The sequence below is a fragment of the Notamacropus eugenii genome, chromosome 3, assembly GCF_028372415.1.
Source record: "Notamacropus eugenii isolate mMacEug1 chromosome 3, mMacEug1.pri_v2, whole genome shotgun sequence".
NCBI lineage: Eukaryota > Metazoa > Chordata > Mammalia > Diprotodontia > Macropodidae > Notamacropus > Notamacropus eugenii.
The window spans coordinates 460,665,337-460,685,432 of record NC_092874.1 but is presented as its reverse complement, the minus strand read 5'-3'; the positions used below and the strand labels follow the sequence as shown (position 1 = coordinate 460,685,432).

Below are 20,096 nucleotides of genomic sequence, written 5' to 3'. Positions count from 1 at the left end.
TGAAAGAAACCTGGTACGATCCAGATGACTTAAATGAACAGAATAAGAACAACAATTTCTATAATTTTATAAAGGAAAACAAATTTGAAGGGCTTGAAAACTCTGACCAATTACAATTCCAGGGGACTGATGCTCAAGCTTGCTACTTACCTCCTTCCAGAGCAGTGATAGGCTCAAGTTGCAAAATAACACATATGTCCAGACATAGTCAGTCAAAGAATCAGTTTTCCTTCACTCCACTTATTTGTTACAAGGGTCTTGCTTTTTTCTTCTCTTTTTTTTCCTTCCATTTAAGAGGTCTAAAAGCAGTGAAGCAGATGGGCATAATAGGATAGGAGAAAACAGAAAGAAATAAGAGCTATCATTAAGGCATCTTTCTCTCTTAAAGGTAGAGAATTAAACAATAAGAAAACCACAAAGAAACAGACAAGCTGAACATCTTTGAAAGTTACAGAATGCATTGTACTGTACTGTACAGAATGTACAGTATTACATACTTTAAACCAAAAGTCTACAAGCATTTCTTCAGCATCTACTTTGTGCCACATCGTGCTAAGCCCTGAAAATACAAAGAAAAGAAAAAAACAGCCCCTGCCCTCAAGGAGGTCACAGTCTAAAAGGGGGGAAATAGACAAACAAATAGAAACGTGATAGATGTAGGATAAATTAGAGATAATTCCAGGGGGAAGACATGAACTTCCTTCATTTTCTATTAAAAGAAGAAATATATTAAGAATAACGATCTGGACTTTACCTTTAGTTTTAACTTATCATAATAATAATAACTTACCATAATTTTAATTCACCATAATAATTATTATTGTAATGCCTAGCATTTGTAGGGTGTTTTAAAGTTCACACAACACTTTATATATGTTCTCATTGAATCCTCACAACAATCCTGTGATGTAGGTGTTATTATCCCAATTTTTACAAATGAGGAAACTGAGGCATGAGGAGGTTACAAATATTTGATTTTGAGCTCAGATTTTCATGATTCCTTTGCACCACATAGCCCCCTTCAAAACCCATAATTTCAAAAACACAAAACCATCACATTTTTTTTTGCAGCTTTGCTTCCCATTGATGTTGGGTATCGGCCCGTCATTTATCTACGCAAAATGCATAGATGTGGCCAGCTAGCCACAATAGAGAACTCATTTCATGTATTGAAATGTGCATGTTATTTGTTGTTCACTAAGTTGAAAATAAAAACAAATCTATAAAAGTAAACTTTAAAAACACTTCTTTGGCCAGTACTAGAACAAGACTGGGGGCTAAATGGCAGTGTCAGCTTTGCGCAGTCGCAGAGCAGATACTTTACAAATAGAGTCTGTGCTCAGGAATGACCCAAGAGGTCAAGACAGCCAGAAATAAGGGAGGGACAGTGAGAGCTGACTGAAACGGTGTCAGCTTGAGGCATAGCCTGGCACAAGGCTTTCGAGAGAGCTTTGGACACCCTAGAGACTCTGCTTCTTCTCCAGTCAGGGACAGCAACCAAAATGGCATCCAAGAAGCTAATGGGGACCTAGTAGGATCCCGAGGTATTGCCCTGCAGTCCAAATCAGTGAGGAAATCTTCAAGGCTGCTATTTCTGTCCCTCCACCAAACTGACTTTCCCACAATCTGACATGACTGCCTGATGCCCTGCACCCACTATTGTTCCTCCCTGCCAGGCCTTTCTGAGTGTGTCTTAGCTAATGGGACTGGAACAGAGGGGTATGAGAAAGGCTTTTGAAGGTCAGCCAGGCAGAAACTTCAAGACAGTAAAGACTTTGAGCAGAGACTTTTTGCAGCCTGGGGTTAAGCAATTGTCTGGAGGGAGGCCCTGGGGAATGATCAGGGTGCACCCTAACTAGACTTCAATGGAGTGTTTGTTTGGGTGTGGAAGGGAGGGAAGAAGAGGAGAGGGAGGTTTCTTGTTCTATCTTTTAACAAGCCGCAGAGAAAGTGCTTTTAAATCCCAGAAGTGGCTGAGAAAGGCCTCCCCTGGTAATCAGGTGCCACTGGCAAAGTCTTCTAGTTGCTGAACATGCCGAGCCCTGACAAGTAGGAGCTGGCTGCTGGTTATGTTGCCATGTCAACAGGAAGAGGCCCCAGCGTGCTTTTGTTTGCTGAACACCAAGTCTTTGTCAGAGTGCCTGGGGCTGGGCTGGGGAAACATGAGAAACCTGGAGACACCGACTTGGAGAGCAGCAGCCAGGGGCAGCTGGTATTATCTTGCCTGTTTCTGAAGGTGGGGGAAAGGGGAGGCAGGACAGAAACCAGAGGCACTTCAGAACAGAGCAAATAGACCTGAGGTCTCTTGATGGTTTTACTGATGCTTCAGGAAGTGCCTTGCCCCAGATTTTTAAAGGGGAAGGCACTTGGAGAGATGGGGAATAAACAAATATAGGCCAAAAAATGGGGAAGTCTTCTGAATCCAACCTCATTACCCATGCCCTAAGCCTCCCTTGCCTCTGGGCTTCAGCACACCAATGACTTTGAAGTCATCAGAACTGATTTCAAGTACTACCTTTAATATATGTCACCTGTGTGAGCCTAGGCAAATTACTCGTCCTGTCTGGGTTTCGGTTCCTGGTCTGTAAAATGAAGGAGATGGACTGGATGGATCATGGTTCTAGAGCTAGGAGGGAGCATAGATATCATCAAGTCCAACATCTTTATTTTTGCTGATGAGGAAACTGAGGTACAAAGAGGTTAAGTGACTTGCCCAGGGTCACACAGTTAATAAGGGACTAAGGTACAGTTTGAACTCTCCTGATTCCAAGTCCTGCATGCTACCATGACACCTTCTCTTCCAGCTTTGGATCTGGTATCCTTTAGTCTGTGATCTTGTTCACCCTTACTAGAGAAATGTCACAGGTGACCATGGAATGGCTTAAGTATCAAAGGTCCACTTTTTAAATTGTGATTATTGAGGGGTAACCTCCATGGGCCTAGAATCAGGTAAGCCCTAGATTTAAATCCTATCTTCAACATTCTATTCACTGTGTAACCATGGAGAAATCCCAACTCTTCTGCCTTGATTACCTCGTCTTTAAGAAACCAACATCTTAAGGTTACTATGAGGATGTAATGAGGTAGTATTAGAAGGGCTATATTTATTATGATGTAAATGGTTATTTCATCCAGGATCAGTCCTGATTAACAGGAGGAGAAGATAGACAGGTCATATAAAGAAAGGAGAGAGAAAGGGCAAGGACAAGTCCAAAAGACAGCTGGATTGTCCCTCAGAATTGTTTTCTCCTCCAGTAAATGAGGCACTCTAGGGACTTGTTTAACTCTTTCAGGATACTTATCTCCTACCTCATGTAGTGAGAGTGTAAGTGCTGACACAAGCATGCTCAATCTATTTTTATCACCAAGGGTATTCTGAATGACCCCATGCAGCAGGCAGTATGTTTGGTGCCCTCCTCCTTCTTCCTTTCCAGTCTTGTTCCTGATTTTCTGATTCCCCATGATCCTGAGGTAGGTATCTTTATTCTCTGCCTTGCACCATTTCCTCTCTCTTTTGTGTGTTGTCTCTCTCTCTCACCTCCACCATTAGAATATAAGTTCCTTGAGGGCAGGGACAGTATTTCTTTCTGCCTGTGTTCATACCTTCCTGTTCAAGCTCAGAGAAGAACTCTAATTTGTTGACAGTAATTCTTCTGGTAGTCATTTTGCCCTGGGGGAGGTGCTTTTGATGAATGTGAATATTTAGCTTGGAAAGGATAAGTCTATGATCCATCCAGCATTCTGCACCACACACTGCTTTTCACAGTCTCACATTTGTCTGTTTCTTCTCCTTACAATCACATAGTCTATTAGATGCCAATATTTGCTGCCAGGGTACATCCATGAGGTTTCATTGCGTTTAGGTAAATGGAAAACAGTGTTGGTGATGAGGTCATGAGATACACAAGTCTTGAGCAGTAAATGACCATTGTTGTTGCTGTTTCCAACTCAATTCCTCCCTAGGACTTTCTGCCAAGACTGGTAGTCTGACCCTACTCTAGCATTAAAGTCACCCAGAATATAAGCTTGTCCTCTTTTGGCACATTGATGATAAGGGTCTCTAGGTCTTCATAAAATTTTTCTTTGATCTCATCAGGGTTCGTCATGCTGGGAGCATAGGCACTGATGATGGTTGCATGGCATTTTCCTGTAAGTGGCAATCACATTGTCATAAGCCTGTCATTCACTCCTAGGAATGCTGTAACCAAGTTTCAGAATTCTCAGGTCAAGGAGAAAATACTACAAGCAGTCAGAAAAAAATAATTCAGGTATTGTAGAAACACAATCAGGATAACAGCATTTAGCAGCTTCTACACTAAGGAACTGAAAGGCTTTGAATATGATATTCCAGAAATCAAAGGAGATAGGATTAAAACCAAGAACTGCCTACTCAGCAAAGCTGAGTGTAATACTTCAGGGGGAAAAAAATGGAACTTCAATGAAATGGAAGACTTCCAAGTATTCTTATTGAAAAGACCAGAATAGAATAGAATAGAAAATTTGATTTTCAAATACAAGAATCAAGAAAAGCATGAAAAGATAAACAGGAAAGCGAAACCATAAGGGACTTATTAAAGTTAAACTGTTTACATTCCTACATGGAAAGATGATATTTGTAACTCATGAGACCTTTCTCAGTATTTGGATAGTTGGAAGGAGCTGAATATGAAGGGAAGATATCTAAAAAATAAAATTAAGGGTTGAGAGAAATATACTAGGAGAATGAAAGGGAGAGGTAGAATGTAATAAATCATCTCACATAAAAGAGGCAAGAAAAAGCTTTTACAATGGAAAGGAAGAAGGGGAAGGTAAGAGGGAATAAGTGAGTCTTACTTTCATTGGATTTGGCTTCAGGAGGGAATAACATGTACACTAAATTGGGTATGGAAGTTTATCTTACCCTATAGGAAAGCAGGGGGGAAGCAGATAAGAGAGGGGGGAATAATAGAAGGCATGGCAGATTGGGGGAAAGGGTAATTGGAAGCAAACACTTTAGGAGAGAGTCTAGCCAAATGAGAAAATTGAATAAATGGTGGGCAGGACAGGATAGAGGGAAATATAGTTAGTCTTTCACAACATCATTGTTAAAGAAGTGTTTTGCATGACCTCACATGTATAACCTATTTTGAAGTGTTTGCCTTCTCAATGAGGGTGAGTGGGGAGGGGGAAGGAAGAGAATGTGGAACTCAAAGCTTTAAAAATGAGTGTTAGAGGTTGTTTTTACATGCAACTCGGATATAAGATATATAGGCAATGGGGTATAGAAGTCTATCTTATCCTACAAGAAAATGGAAGGGAAGGGGATAAAGGGTGTGGGGTGATAGAAGGGAGGGCAGATTGAAGGAAAGGACAATCAGAATACATACTGTCCTGGGGTAGGGGTAGGGAGATGATGTGGAGAAAATTTGAAATTCAAAATTTTGTGGAAGTATATTTTGAAAACTGAAAATAAATAAATTTCTATGGGGAAAAAAAGAAAGAACTATGGAGCTGAAATTCAGAATGCAGCAGACTGCATTCTATTTTGTTATGTTTGGTTTTGTTTAGTTTTACTCATGCTTTCTCCCATTAATTTTAATTTTCTGTGCTACATGACTAATGTGAAAATGTGTTTAATAAGAATGTATGTGTAGAGCCCATATAAGATTGCATGAAACCTCAGGGAGGGAGGGGCAAAAAATTTAAAACTTATGGAAGTGATTGATGAAAATTGAAAACAAATAAATAAATAATTTTTTTAAAAATGTTCTCCTAAACAAATGAATCATACCTATCAGAGATGAGTAAGGGAGAGGTAGGAGTGGAACTCCAAGATCCCTTCCAACTCTTAAATTGTGTGATTCCATGTTGTTATTGTTGTTGTTGGTGGTGGTGGTGGTGGTAGTGGTCGTGGTCGTAGTCGTGGTGGTGGTGGTCATGCTGGTGGTGGTGGTGGTGATGGTGACTGTGGTGGTGGTGGTGGTGATGGTGGTAGTGGTGGTGATGGTGGCTCTGGTGGTGGTGGTGGTGGTGGAGGTCATCTTGCATTTTCAAAAAGGACCAATGACATCATGGGTGATGTCTTGACTCATGAGTTCATTGGATTTTAGTGAGGCAGTTACACAGTTGTCAGTCTCACTCTATCTTCAATCACCGAAGTCCAGTGGCAAAACAAAAATCAGGATGATACAGTGAATGACCTTGGTGTCTCCCATGTCTAACCAAGTTCTAAGTCCTCCACAGTGCCTGCTTCAGCTGCCTTCATGGTTGTTGGAACAAATGATTCTTATCTGTCCTTTCCATGGGGAGAAGTCTTCACATGCTTGGGGTAGATAGGCTTGAAGATCATCCACTTTTGAAGACAGACTGTTGAAAATGAAATCCAAAAATAATCTACAGACTTTATTTAGGCCACCACCAACTCCACCACTATCAATTTTTGCAACTAATAGAATTTTTTTAACAATCAATATTAATTGTTCTCTCTCCAATCTTCAGGAAACTGCTAATATAAGCTTCCTAAGGCATGCACATTAACATATTCATCATGAATAATCAATAATTTCCTATTACCTCAATAATAAAATATACCCAGCCTAGCATTTAAGAACTTCCACAACCAATCAGTCAATCAACAAACATTTGTTAAGTGCCTGCTATGTGTCTAGCACCATGTTAGGCTATCAGGATATAAATGAATGAAACAATCCATACTCATAAAGTACATTCTAATGAAGGAAACAACAAAGGTATATATAAATATATGCAGACTGAATATAAAGAGAATAAAAACAAATAAATGAAAAAAGGCTAAATACAAGATAGGTTGGGAGGGAGGAGGGCAAAAGCAACTGAATGGATCAAGAAAGGCGTCTTGTAGAAGATAGTGCTTTAGCTGAGTTTTTAAAGAATTAGGGTTTTTTAAGTAATGAGTTTAAGGAATGAGTTTTAGGGAATAGTTTTATCTACAATTTCATAGACAGAGGACTCAGAGGAGATCCTATGGAAAGATAGAATACCCTTCCTACCAAAGAGTAACCATCCCCCTACTCTGTAGGGCTTCTCCATGACTTAGAGTACTACCTTGGCAGGGAGGTTCTATTTGGAGGCTGTCAAGGCTTGCTGTTCTACATTGGTGCTCCCCTCCATGGCTCCTCTATCTGTGCCATCTGCTTGTCTCTCCTATTCTCCTAGTGCGTGTCACTATTGGTCACTATTTCCTATTAATGCTACCTTCCATTATCCTCTTCCTCTGCTTCCAAAAGGTAGTGGTCCTGTCACCAGCATCTCTGTCATTTGTAGCCTCGCTCACTGTGGTCTACATTTCAGATCTCTTACAGAAGGTGGCATGCCTCCCCTTTCCTAGAAGACCAGCTCGTCTACCTGGACTGCATAAGATAAAAAAATAATATTAATTTCCAAAGGCACAGTACTTTAAGGTTTGATTTGGTTTTTTCTTCACAACCCTTTGAGGTAGATAGTGAAACAGTTATCTCCATTTCAAACTGAGAGTCTGAGCAGTTAGGCAACTCACCCCTAATAGATGTTCAAGATAGATTTTGAAGCCAGATCTCCCTATTCTAGAGTGCTAGAGTCTAGAACTCCATTTACTGTGCCAAGTTGCCTCTATTAAGGTATTTCTTTTAAGGTTCAGTAAAGGTGCTTTTCTGTTACTTTTAAGCTTTCTTATGTAAATAGGTATAAAGTCATAGATTTAGAACTAAAAGAGACCTTAAGGATAAAAGTTCAACCTCCTCATTTTACAGATAAGGAAACTGAGACCTAGAGAGATTGAGTCCAAGGCCATACAGAGAGTAAGGGACAAAGCAGGAGTCTTCAGGTTCCAAATCCAGTGCTTCCCACTATGTTGCACTATTCCCAGATTTACACATTTGGTCTATTAGGAGAAGGGGTAGAGGGCCTAGGAATCTCTGAATATCTTTCTTCAATCTCATGAGCAATGACAGGGAGTTGATGCCATTTTTCTCCTATCTCCCCAAGGAAATGCTATATCTCTTATTACTAACAGCTCCCAACCGCCCCACTGGATCTCAGAGCTCAGGGAAACAGTTCTCTCCTATCTCCTGAATTCCTCTCCCACTTCCCAGGCTGCATTCTTCAAATAACTCCAATGTTGCTCCATAAATGACCTCCAAAAGGGTAAGTGGTGGGACAGAACAGAACCCAACCAAGGAAAGGAGAGGATTTGGAGCCCCTGCCATGTATATGCAAAAGCACTTTGAAAATGATAAAGTGGTATTAAAAATGTTAGGGATTATTTCAAGTGGTCAAGCAGTGGATTTTCCATTCCATCCATAGCTTAGCTGCTGCCAGATTGACTGTATCGGATAAGAGGCTTTACCTCATTCATTCCCCTCTTATGCACTACTTCACTGCCTCAGGTACCAAGGCTATTTCCAAGGGAACAAAAACCCTCTATGAGATGAAGGGATAAAAATAAGGAAGTATTAGCATTCTCATACTAATGCTGTAATTATGCTTCTAAAGTTTCTTGGCCTCAGAGGAACATAGAGCCAGCGACTCAGTGCCAACTTTCCTCAAAAAGGTTTTTTCTACCTGAAGTCTTTCCTTTGTAGCCAGAAATAAGATGCCCCAGCAGCATCTCTATAAAGATAAATCAAATCATTACTTCCAGTTGACTCCCCTGAAACATATTCAGCCTCCCCTTACTCTGAGTCATCATCATTATCATCATCATCACCAAACACTGAACTGTTCGCTTTCGTTCCTCATTGAAGGCCAAATGACTCCAAAATAAACATAGTAGAGACATTTTCTGAAGTTTGTAAGTCCTTTGATGTATGGGGATATCCACCAGCCTTCCTGACACTGGTCCAGTAAATATGGCAGAGAATCAAAGCTGTGTCACATGCTTTGGGGTCAGGAATGAGATCTGCCAATGAAGCAACAGGACTGATTTGCTTGTCCGGCTTGCAACTGATTCTGAAAGTAATTTCAAAATAAGAATCATAAAATTTAAGAGTACAGGTGGTTGAAGGAACCCCAGACATCATCAAGTGTAGCTCATACAAGAACAGAAAGTCCTCTACAACATCAAACAATCAATCAGCCAGCAATTGTTTGGTAAGAGCCTACCTGTACCAGACACTGTCCAAGGTGCTAGAGATCCAAGTACAAAGAATGAAACCACCTTTTCCCACAGGGAGTTCACTTTATAATGGGGGAGACAATAAGTACATATAAAAACAAAGACAGCATAAACATCAAGGTAATTAATTCCAAGTAGTTAAATACAGGGCAGATTAAGGGCTGGGGGACACCAGCAGGTGGGAGATCGGGAAAGATTTCAAGTAGAATGAAGCGCCTGTTTTGTTTTGTTGTCCAGGGCATGGCTCTATCCACTGCACCACTTAGTTGCTCCATGTGAAAATGGGTCTTAAAGAAAATGAAGGGCTCCATGAGGCAAGGATAAGGATTGAATTCATTCCAAGTTTTGGAGATAGATAATGCAATTTAAACAAATTTTAATTTCTTCTAGAGAGCTTTGGGTTAGGAAATTTCATCTAACAATGCAGATCTTCACCTTCTCTGCAATGTCTTAAGAGAGGTGCTGCACTGAGAGGTTACATGAATTGCACAGGGTCACAGAGCCAGTATACATCAGTATGTCAGAAGCAAGATATGAACCTAGATCTTTCTGATTCTCAATATATTCAATTCAATGGTGGTAGAGTGAATAGAGAATTAGGACTGGAGTTAGTTAGTCCCACTAGCTGTGGGATCCTGAACAAATCATTTAATCTTGTGTGCTTCAGCTTCCTCAGCTGAAAAATGGAGATAATTACAGTATCTACCTTGCAGGATTTTTGTGAGGATGAAATAAGATAACATGTGTAAGAGCACAGTACCTAGTATGTAATAGACACTATATAAATGTTTATTTCCTCCTTATTTCCCCTTAAATCCCTACTATGTGCCAGGCACTGTGCTTTTAAGACTTAGGATACAATTTTAAAAAAAATAAGAAAACAGTCACTGCCCTCAAGGAGCCTACAATCTAATGAGAGAAGACAATGCACAAAAGGAAGTTTAAAAGAGAAACTCTAAGGGATACCTGCCATAGGGGCAAGACATTCAGTGGACTAGCAATGAAGCAGATCCACTGATGGAAAATGGAGAGTTACCTGGAAAATTCTGAGTCTTCTGTAAAGGAAGGTTTTGGAAGGAGTTTATTTCTCTACCTTCCAGACTTTCAATCAGCCAAGACAGACAAAGAAAGGAGTTAAGAAGGCGTTGAATATCAAAAACTGAGTCAATCTACATGGAGAACTGATTTCAGGTGATCATCTTTTGCAGTGGGAGCCATGATATTCTTGTGGAGTCAATTCAAGCAGAGCTACTGATGGGAGATGGAGAGCCCTAAGGTCTATCCACTGCATCGCACTGCCTCTCTGTGGTTGGATGAGATTACTTTAACCATTGGTTTATAACATTATCTCAGATGACAGTTAAGTACATATTGACCCTCTTTATCTCTGGGGATAGGAATTTTATATGTCACATGACATTCTGTCCAACACATTTACATTTAATTCAATGCAAGTCAACAACTGCTGGTTTGAACATGTCGATATGGTGAGTTAGGAGATTTTTAGTCAGCAATAAGCAATGTGGGACTGTACCTCAAGAGAGATATTAGGACCCAACATATAGATTTCGGAGTCATTTGCCAAGAGGTGATAATCAAAGCAATGGGAGCAGATGAAATCACCTAGACAGAAATTATTCTTTTTTAAAACAAAACTAAGAACCTTAAAAGACATCCCCACTGAGAGTGTGTGAATTCGATAAAGATCTAGCAAAGAAGTCTAAGAAGCAGTTATTAATGTGGGCAAGAGAGTCAGGAGAGAACAGAGTTGCCAAAGCCAAGGGAGGAGAGAGAACCCAAAAGGAGGTTGTGGTCTATACAATCAAAAACTGCAGAGAGGTCAAGGAAGACAAAGCAATAAAAAAGTCTTCATATATGGCATTTGAGAGAATCCATAATCTTGGAGAAACCAATTTCAAAAGAGTGTTGAGGTTAGCAGCTAGATTAAGAAGCTGAGATATAACTAAGTAGTGAAGAAGTGAAGGCACTATTGTAGACAATCCTGTCTAGGGGATTGGCACTAAGATATAGGAAAGATAGAAGATGACAGTTTGAGAGGATGGCAATCACAGTGTTATTTTTTTAAATTTTTGGATTATAAACAATAATCAATATAATCTAATAGAGCATAATATAACATAACATAATATCATATCACATAATATGATATGACATAAGATATAACATATAATTAATATAATATAACAATAATATAATTAATATAATATAATGCAATATAATATAATGCAATACCATAATATAATATACAGAACAAAGATGGACAAAGAGAGAGACACCCATACTTGGGCATAGTGGTTAAATCTGGAGAATCAGAAGCACAGCTAGCAGAATGAAACATGGCTGGCTTGGGTCCATCTATAAAATGGATGTTCTAGGGAGAGAAGCTCTTAAGCTCTGAATGTTCCAGAGTGAGGGGGCAGCTGAGTCATAGTGGCAAAGTATAGAAAGTTATAGGCCAAGTCATTACGCTGCCTCTATTTGTACAGTGATAGTCAATATCCGCTGATTTTGCTCTAAATCGTCTCTTTTCATTCTTAATCTTTCTTCATATTTCTGTATGTTATAAATATGATATAACTATCCTCTATTTAGATATATAAATATATCCAATAACTATATATTTAATATTATAAATATAATATAAATACAAACATCTAAATAATATGTTAAAATATGGTATAAATTATAAAAATAAATATATTTTATAAATATAATTAATATATAAATATCTAAAAATTAATAAAATATTTATAAAATTGATATATAAATACATGCCCAAGACCTCATAGTATTCCAATAAATTAATATACCATAATTCAGAAAACCATTCTGTAACTGCAGAATATATGGTACGTTTCCAGGTTTGTTTTTTGGAGTGGTTTTTTTTTCACTATTACAGATAGTAAGACTATGAATATTTTTGTAGAGAGAGGTCCTCTTTATGATGCTTTAGGATATAGTCCTGGCAATAAAATTTTTTTAGTCCAAAAGGTATGATCCATTGTTTGCATTCCCAGCAACAAGGTTTTTGAGTGCCTATTTCCCCACAACCCCACCAACCTTGGTTCTATCATGCTTTTCTATTTTTAAGATTTCTTGTAAGGATGAACCAGGGCTGAACATTTTTGTAAGCTGAGCAACAGTCAGGAAGTATGAAAGATTGGGAGTAGGAGGGGGATGAGACAGACAGATAGAGAGAGAGTGAGGAGGGGAGGAAGAACATAATGAGTCATAAATAGAAGACTTATCCTTGGCAAGAAGGCCCACCAATAATCCAGAGGGACTAAAGCAAAGGAAGACAGAATGAGTGAGATTTTTGAGGAGTTTTGAGGTACAGAATGAGAGAGAAAGGACTTCTTGGCAATGTGATTTTCCATGTAAAGTAGCAGGCAAGCCTATTGGAAGGGAGGATTAAGAGTGGGATTCAGGATTTGAAAAGAAAAAATAAGAAATTAAGGCAGCTAAATTTCCTAAAGAGGAAACCAAGGAGGAATAAAAGCACTGCCTGACAGCAGTGAGGGTCCAGTTCAGAGTAATTAACACAAAGTTGTGGAGTATTCAGTCAACACCGTGGTATATTTTCTTTCAGTTGAGGTTAGTAGTTTGGGAGTAAGAAGAAATAGGGTAAGTGAAAGATGATAAAGGAACGAGCATGAAGAGTGAGAGGATGAAGCCCACCCATTCTCTCCTCTTTTACTTTAGTCTCTATGAGTAGAAGACTCTTCTGGCCAAGGTAAAACTTTCCTACTTATGCTCTGTAATATTCTCTCTCCCTCTCCCTCCCTCCCTCCCCCCCTTCTCTCTCTCTCTCTCTTTCTCTTTCTCTTTCTCTTCTCTCTCTCTCTCTCTCTCTCTCTCTCTCTCTCTCTCTCTCTCTCTCTCTCTCTCTCTCTCTCTCTCATTCTCTCTCACTTTCATATAGCTGACCTCATTGACAATAGCATTCGGATTGTGAAGAGAAATAAATGAAGCCAAAAGTAGGGTGAAAGACTCAGAGAACATTAATGAATGAAGTGCTTAGAGTTTATAGCAAGATAGAACAAGTGTAAGAAGAGTAACACGGAAGAAAATATGGAAAGATATGATTATAACCAGAGAAAGAAATTTCAGGTTTCAAAACCATGAAGATGGTACAATTATAGGTGAGGGTGAGAATTAACAGATTAACTAGCCCTATGGATGGCCAGGACGGAATGAAGCTGTAGGTCATGGAAACTGAGAAATCTGGTAGGTCAGAGTGTTTGGGGGGGATGGCAACATATTTATCAAAGACCTGATGTATGAAGGCAGGGATTTGGCTGGAGATAAAGACTATAAGTCAGATACTGAACTTGTTAAGAAAAGCAAGAGAGTCCCAGAAGGCCAGCTAATCACAGCAACAAGAATCTGAAGATTTAAATATTATATCACACTAAAATATTTAAATGGATCTATAATATGTGACTAATCCCTCTAGTGATGCAGGTTGTATCCCATCCATCCTTGCCTACTGTAAGTTCATCACTACATATCCACCAACCTGCTGGGGACTTTCCTCACTCTTTGCTAACATTTCAAATGGAATATGAAGTTTGCATATAAGTTTTCCCTAGCACTCACCAGGGGACCAAGCCAGCTCCCTCTTCAATCTTGTGTTTCTTTGAAAATAACCTTTATTATGGCTCTTTGTAATTTCTAATTCGTTATGTATTAAAGATTGCTCTCCCCTATCTTATTCCTCTCCATTGTGCTCGGACGGATACACATAAATTCCTCAGAAACTTCAGCGTTCCATGAGTTATAACCACATAACAATAGGGATAGAATATTGCTTTTAAGCCTGTAGGCCTTTGTCCCATGGAGTTTAGGGAACCAATTGAAAAATGATTGATATGTAAATTTCATTAAGTCTATTTTAGGGAATTCTACATCCAGTTAGAGCAATAAACACTAGAATTTCTTTAACTAAGATCTTCAAAGGGAAATTGGTCTCCCTTCAGGAGACTCTGGGATCATCTCAGTGAGATTCAAGTAGGTTCAAAGTAAATAGAAAGAGGAATTAGTTTTCTTGGTTACTTAATTGATTTTCAGCAAAACCTAACACTGTTGCACAGATAAACATTGAGAGAAGTATTCTAGCTGATCATGAAATCAGGCCAACAAGATCAATGCCTCCAAGGCTAGAACCACCCTGGGAATTTGGGGATGTCGTTCCACATAGGTGGCAAAAATAATAAGTATTTATTAAATACTTACTAGGGACACTAAGTCGAAAGCAGTTTCCACCCTTAAGAATCTTACATTCTAATAATAAAGATTTTATCTACTTATACATGCAAAGTAAATACAAACTCCAGGGCATTCAGGAGTCAACAGAACCATTGAGAGAGTCAAGTGTTAAATTTTCAGTGTGAATTATATTGGGGAAATCAGCGAACTACAAATTGAGTTTGATTTATTAATCTATTGATTTCTAGACCCAGACACTTACTAGCTGTGCGATCCTGGTCAAGTCACTTAATCCTCCTTGCTTCAGTTTTCTCATCTGCAAAATGAGTTGGAGAAGGAAAAGGAAAATGACTTCAATATCTTTGCAAAAAAAAAAAAACCCAAATGGGATCATGAAGAGTCAGATGTGACTAATCAACCAAAAGAATCAAAAGACTGGAAAGTGACAGAGAAAATGTTAATGATTCATATTAAACTTAAAGTGTGCCATGAGTAATCTTTTTTTTTTTTTGAGATATGATTATTAAACACTCACCAGAACATCCCTGAAGTTAAGTGTAAAGGGGAAAGCCTTAGCAACTGGAGGAGCTAGGCAAGGTGTCTTGTTGTAGAAGGTAGAACTCAGTTTTAAAGAAAAGCAGTGAAACTGATAGGTAGGAGTGAGGACACAGCATTGCAAGCCTGGGAAACAGCGTAAAGGCAAAGAGGTGGAAGATAGAGCATCATGTGTGAGGAAAAGAAAGTTGGCTGATACAACCGAACCATCAAGTGAGAGAAGGGAAGTAAAGTCTAAGGAAACCAGACAGATAAGAAGGGGCTGGCTTGTGAAGAACTTTGGATGTCAGACAGGAGGAATCTGTACTTTGTGCTGAAAATAATATTAAAGGAGATGGCACTTAGAGATAGGAGAACTTCAGCTGAAGCTTTCCTCCTTTCTCTTCCCTTTCCCCTTACTTTAATTTTTATATATCCACAACTATTTCTGGGGCCCCATATTAGAACAAAAGTCCCACATTTTGCCTTTCCTCTAAAACCTTGAAAGAAACACTGTTTTTTAAAATGTCCTCTGCTGAGCCTCTATGTTTAAAGGCAGCTCCCACTTTTAAGAATCAGTTACTCAGACGACTTGGATCTGCATGAGAAAACTGCAAAAGGTAATGGAGAAGAAGCAAAAATCAGTGTAATAGAACCCTTTAGAGAAACCTCGCTTTTCTCTTTCCCAGTTGAAAGCAATACTGAAGTCTTATACTAAAAAGCAACATAGTAGCTCTTTTCTTAAAAATTGCATAATTCAGATTATGAAAAAACTGGATAATTCAAACTGGATTATACAGTGCCTTCTTTGCAACTTAGTGATGTTAAACATGTGACCTGCTGCCCACAACACTCCCAAGTATGGCCTGCACCAGATTAAAATGTAATTGGGAAATATTTAACAAAATAAATGAAAATGCATTAAAACATAGATAATGTTAATTAGGCAGCTAGATAGCACATTGGGTAGAGCATAGAGAACCAGACTAGAGTCAGGAAGAGTCATCTTCCTGAGTTCAAATCTGGACTCAGTCACTTCCTAACTGTGTAACCCTGGGCAAGTCATTTAACCCTGTTTGCTGTGGTAAAAGTTGAAGAAGAAAATGGCAAGCCACTGTAGTATCCTTGCCAAGAAAACTGAATATAGAGTCACAGAGAGTCAGACAGGACTGAAATAGTAGAACCACAACAACAGAGGCGAGACGTGATCTCAAGTATTCCCTACTCCCAGGCTGGCTCTCTATCCACTACACTACACTGCCTCTCAGGCAGATGAAGGATATAAGCTGGGATTCAAAGGGGAATGCTATACAGGAGTTCAGTAAATCAAGGGCATAAACATAGGTCAAAAGAGCTAGCTGAAGAGAAGTTCCTAGAAATAAGACTTAGAAGGTTTGTGGTTTCAAGCTCACTGTAACATAGTGATCTGGCCACCAATGAAGTGAATAAGACCTTAAAGTTCATTGAGAGCCCCAAAGTGTCCAGAGCAAGGAACATGGTAGGCCCTCTATCCTCTACCCCGACCAGATGAAATCTGGCATATCTGGTGTCTTGTTCTGAAAAAAGAAAAGAATCTATATGTTCTGAAATATGTATCTCAGCTCTCTTTGAAGTGGCAAAGAACTGGAAATTGAGGGCATGCCAGTTAATTGGGTAATGGTTGAACAAGATGTCGTGTAGAGCTGTGATGGATTACTGCTGTGCTGTAAGAAATAATGAGCTAGTTGGTTTAAAAAATGGAAAGACTTGCATAAAATATTGAAAGGTAAAATGGGCAAAACTAAAAGAACATTGTATACAGTAACAGCAGTATCTTTTGAATAATAATTGTGAACAGTCAAGTTATTCTGACCACTATAAATATTCAAATCAGCTTTAAAGGATCTACGAAGGAAGATATTATCCACTTCCAGGGAAAGAAATGATAAATAGAAGTACGCATAGTATAGTCTTACATATATTTATAAATCTGTCAAAGAGTGGCCTGCTCTACCGTGGGGGTGGGGAGAGAGACAATTCAGAACTTCAAATGTAGCAAGAATAAATAAATAAAATTAAACTTTAAAAAGTCAAATCAAATCTGAGCACATCATTTTGGAAAGAAAGATGACAAGCTAGAGAGTGTCCAGATGAGAGAGACCAAAATGATGAAGGAAATGGAAACCAGGCTAGATAAGGATCAAGCAAAGGAACTAGACTTACTTTGCCTTAAGAAAAGAGCCCTTAAAGGAAACCAGATCACTTTCTTTAAATACTTAAAAGGTTGCCATCTATCAAGAAGTAGTTAACAAGCATTCATTAAGCACTACTACAGGAGGGCACAGTTAGGTACTCATGATATAATGATAAAAGTTAAACAAGCCCTGTCTCCAAGAAGCGTGCAGCCTACTGGGAAAGAAACATTGAAGAAACACATACGTAGAGAAAAATATGCAAAATAAAAGGAATTAGGGGGAGGGGAACTCTGAAGAAGTAGGGAAAGGGAAGTATTGAAAGGTAGAGGAGGAGAACCAGAAGAGTTCTCTTGGAGGTGATAGTCCTTGAGTTACAGAAGTTGAGTTTAAAGCAAGCTAGGGCTTCTAAAAGGCAGAGGTGTCCAGCCCATGCACTGGAGATAGCCCATGGGAAGACACAGAAACAGAAACTGAGTAATGAGAAAGAGAACAGCTGGCAGGTCAGTTTGACCAAAAGACAGGCTATGTGAAGGGGAGTAATACGTAATAATGTACATAGCTGTTTACTTAAGGCAGGGATCATGTCTTTGCATTTCTTTATATCCTAGCACTTAACGCAGGGTCTGGCAAGTAGTAAGCTCTTAAAAGTTCATTGACTAACTGACAGAATAATAAGCCTGGAAAAGGAAAGTGGAGCTAGGTAGTAAATAACTTTAAAAGGCAAACAGAGGAATCTGTATTTGATCATGGAGGGAATAGGGGGCCATTAGGGTTTCTTGAGCAGGGGAGGTACATAGTTAGACATGTGCTTTAAGGAATATCACTTTAGTGGTTTCGTGGAAGCTGGATTAGAAGGTAGATACTTAAATCAGGGAGATTATTTAAGAGATTTTTACAACAGTTCAGGCTAGTCCTGACGAGGCCTGAACAGGAAGTATAGCTGTATAAGTAGAAAGAAGGGGACTGACATAAAAGACGTCAAGGTGGAACCATCAAAAATTGACTGTCTAAGTATCTAGATGGCTCTGGGTATAATGTGTTTGACTTGGAGTCAGGAAGATGAGTTCAAATCCTTCCCAAGATGCTTAGCTGTGTGGCTCCAGGGAAGTCCTTTTAACTCTCTCAGAAGACTTTACTGATTCCCTTTCCTTTGTTTTTGTCTTGTTTTTTTCAAAACTGCTTTTCTCTGGAAAGTGTCAGGCTTTTATAAAACTTGTTTATTAAATAACTCCTGGGAACTGATACGTGAAATGCCTGGCATGTTGCTGTCCAGCCTCTATGTTCTCTCCCCAAAACTGCTGAATTTTCTGCCAGCCTTTCAATGTGATGACTGGGGTGTGTTGAGACAAGATTGAACTATGGTGGAAGGAAGGTTCTAAGATTAAAAGTAAAAATAATCAATCCTATACCGGCCAAACACTGCCTTCTCACAAGGAAGCTTGAAATCAGGGAGACACAGGGAGAAGCTAATGCTGGAGGAGCCCCACTTGGGTCAGAAAGGACGAGGCGAAAGGGAAGCTGGGGTGAGGAAATGAGGGCACCAAAGAAATCCTTAAAAATAAGAGGAAGAAATCCATCCGAGAACCTCCAGTCACTTAAAACCATGTTAATGGGCAAAGAAGAAAAAAGTTTTTCTGCCTGGAGGAGGGTAGCTTCTGGGAAGAAGAAAGGCTGAAATGTAGTTAGTAGCTTGGAATTCCTGTCAATGGCGTTTAATAGTATATACCTCCTTGTAAGACTTAACAGGGTGTATGTGGGATGGGGGCACATATTAGATGGGCTACACAAAATAGTCAGTAAAAGTGGTACCAAACGCATACATCTTAAACCATTGAAGTCACTGGAGCCAACACGATACAATTGAAAGAATGATTGGATTCCAATCCTAGTGTTTGCTAACTGTGTTGCCTTGTGAAAATCCCTTAGTTTCTCTGAGACAGTTTCATTATACGTCAAATAAGATAATTGAACTATATGACTTTCTGAAATTCCATCCATTTCTGTGACTCAGAAAGGTGAGAGGGAAGAGTTCAACATATGTTTTGATACTTGGTGACTTCAACACACGCAAAAACAAGATTATGACAAAAATATGTTAGAAAATATTGATAAATACTTAGAAGGCTCATAACTACATATTAAGAATTCTTTCTTCAAGAAGAGAATAAGAGGAGTACTGTATATGCCAACCTCAAACATCACACAAAAATAAAATTGACTCTGTCTTAGCAAAGAAAAAAATGGTTATTGATGTGGGAGTCATTTTTGACTCAGCTCTTTATATAATAAGACTATCAACTAGATATATCAAAGGTTAGAGTCAAATTGGAAGTTTATGAAAAGAGAACACAATGTGCAATTTTAACAGCTCCAGGCTGACCTTTTAAAACAAGCTATTGATGAAAAATTGAAAATGGATATAGGTAAGGACATTAAGTCTAATTACTACTATTTCTTACAGAAATTTAACCTAAAGTAACTCCACAAGGAGGAAATCAAAATAAGCATCTATCTCAGCAAATACTTAACTTCTTTTCAAGTGGAAATCACAGCCACCAAGAGCAACCCTAGCCTAGAGTATAAATTTATTTGTAAAACTTCACCAAAAAAAAGGATAGCATAAAATTATAATTACTGTCTCCTCGTAAAACAGCAAAAAGTAGTCAAAGAGAAAATGAGCCTGCAGAAAGCTTGGCATAAAAGCAACATTATCTAAATTACTGTGCCTTTATAGATGGAAATAAAAGGGAAATGAGGCTTGAGAGAGGGGCTTTAGTGGACGTTTTAAAGCATTGGCCATACTAAATTTAAGTTCACGTTGGGTTTAGCTGTGATTTAATAACAGAAACTTCTGCTCTTCCTTCCTTCCTATTATGCATCCTTCAAGGATTCTCAGTTACCTGCTCTCATCTGAAGGCTTTAGACTAATTACCGCTGACTTAGATCTGTGGCAGAAAATCAGCTGTGTAAACTTGATCCTTCTTGATACAAAGCTAGGCTTCCGTATACTGAAACATATTGTAAATACAAGTAAACGATGGTGAAAGCAA

General features: G+C 38.9%; 1 long non-coding RNA gene across 1 annotated transcript in view; it reads right to left on the bottom strand.

The window, feature by feature from the left end:
• Positions 1 to 14,729, bottom strand: part of LOC140531762 (uncharacterized) — a 37,027-nt gene extending 22,298 nt beyond the window's left edge. Inside the window, exons 1-2 of the long non-coding RNA XR_011976427.1 lie at positions 14,601 to 14,729; positions 151 to 299 (exon numbers count right to left, since the gene is read on the bottom strand). This is a non-coding gene — a long non-coding RNA (uncharacterized lncRNA). The remainder of the gene's footprint in view (positions 1 to 150; positions 300 to 14,600) is intronic.
• Between the last annotated feature and the right edge of the window lie 5,367 nt (positions 14,730 to 20,096).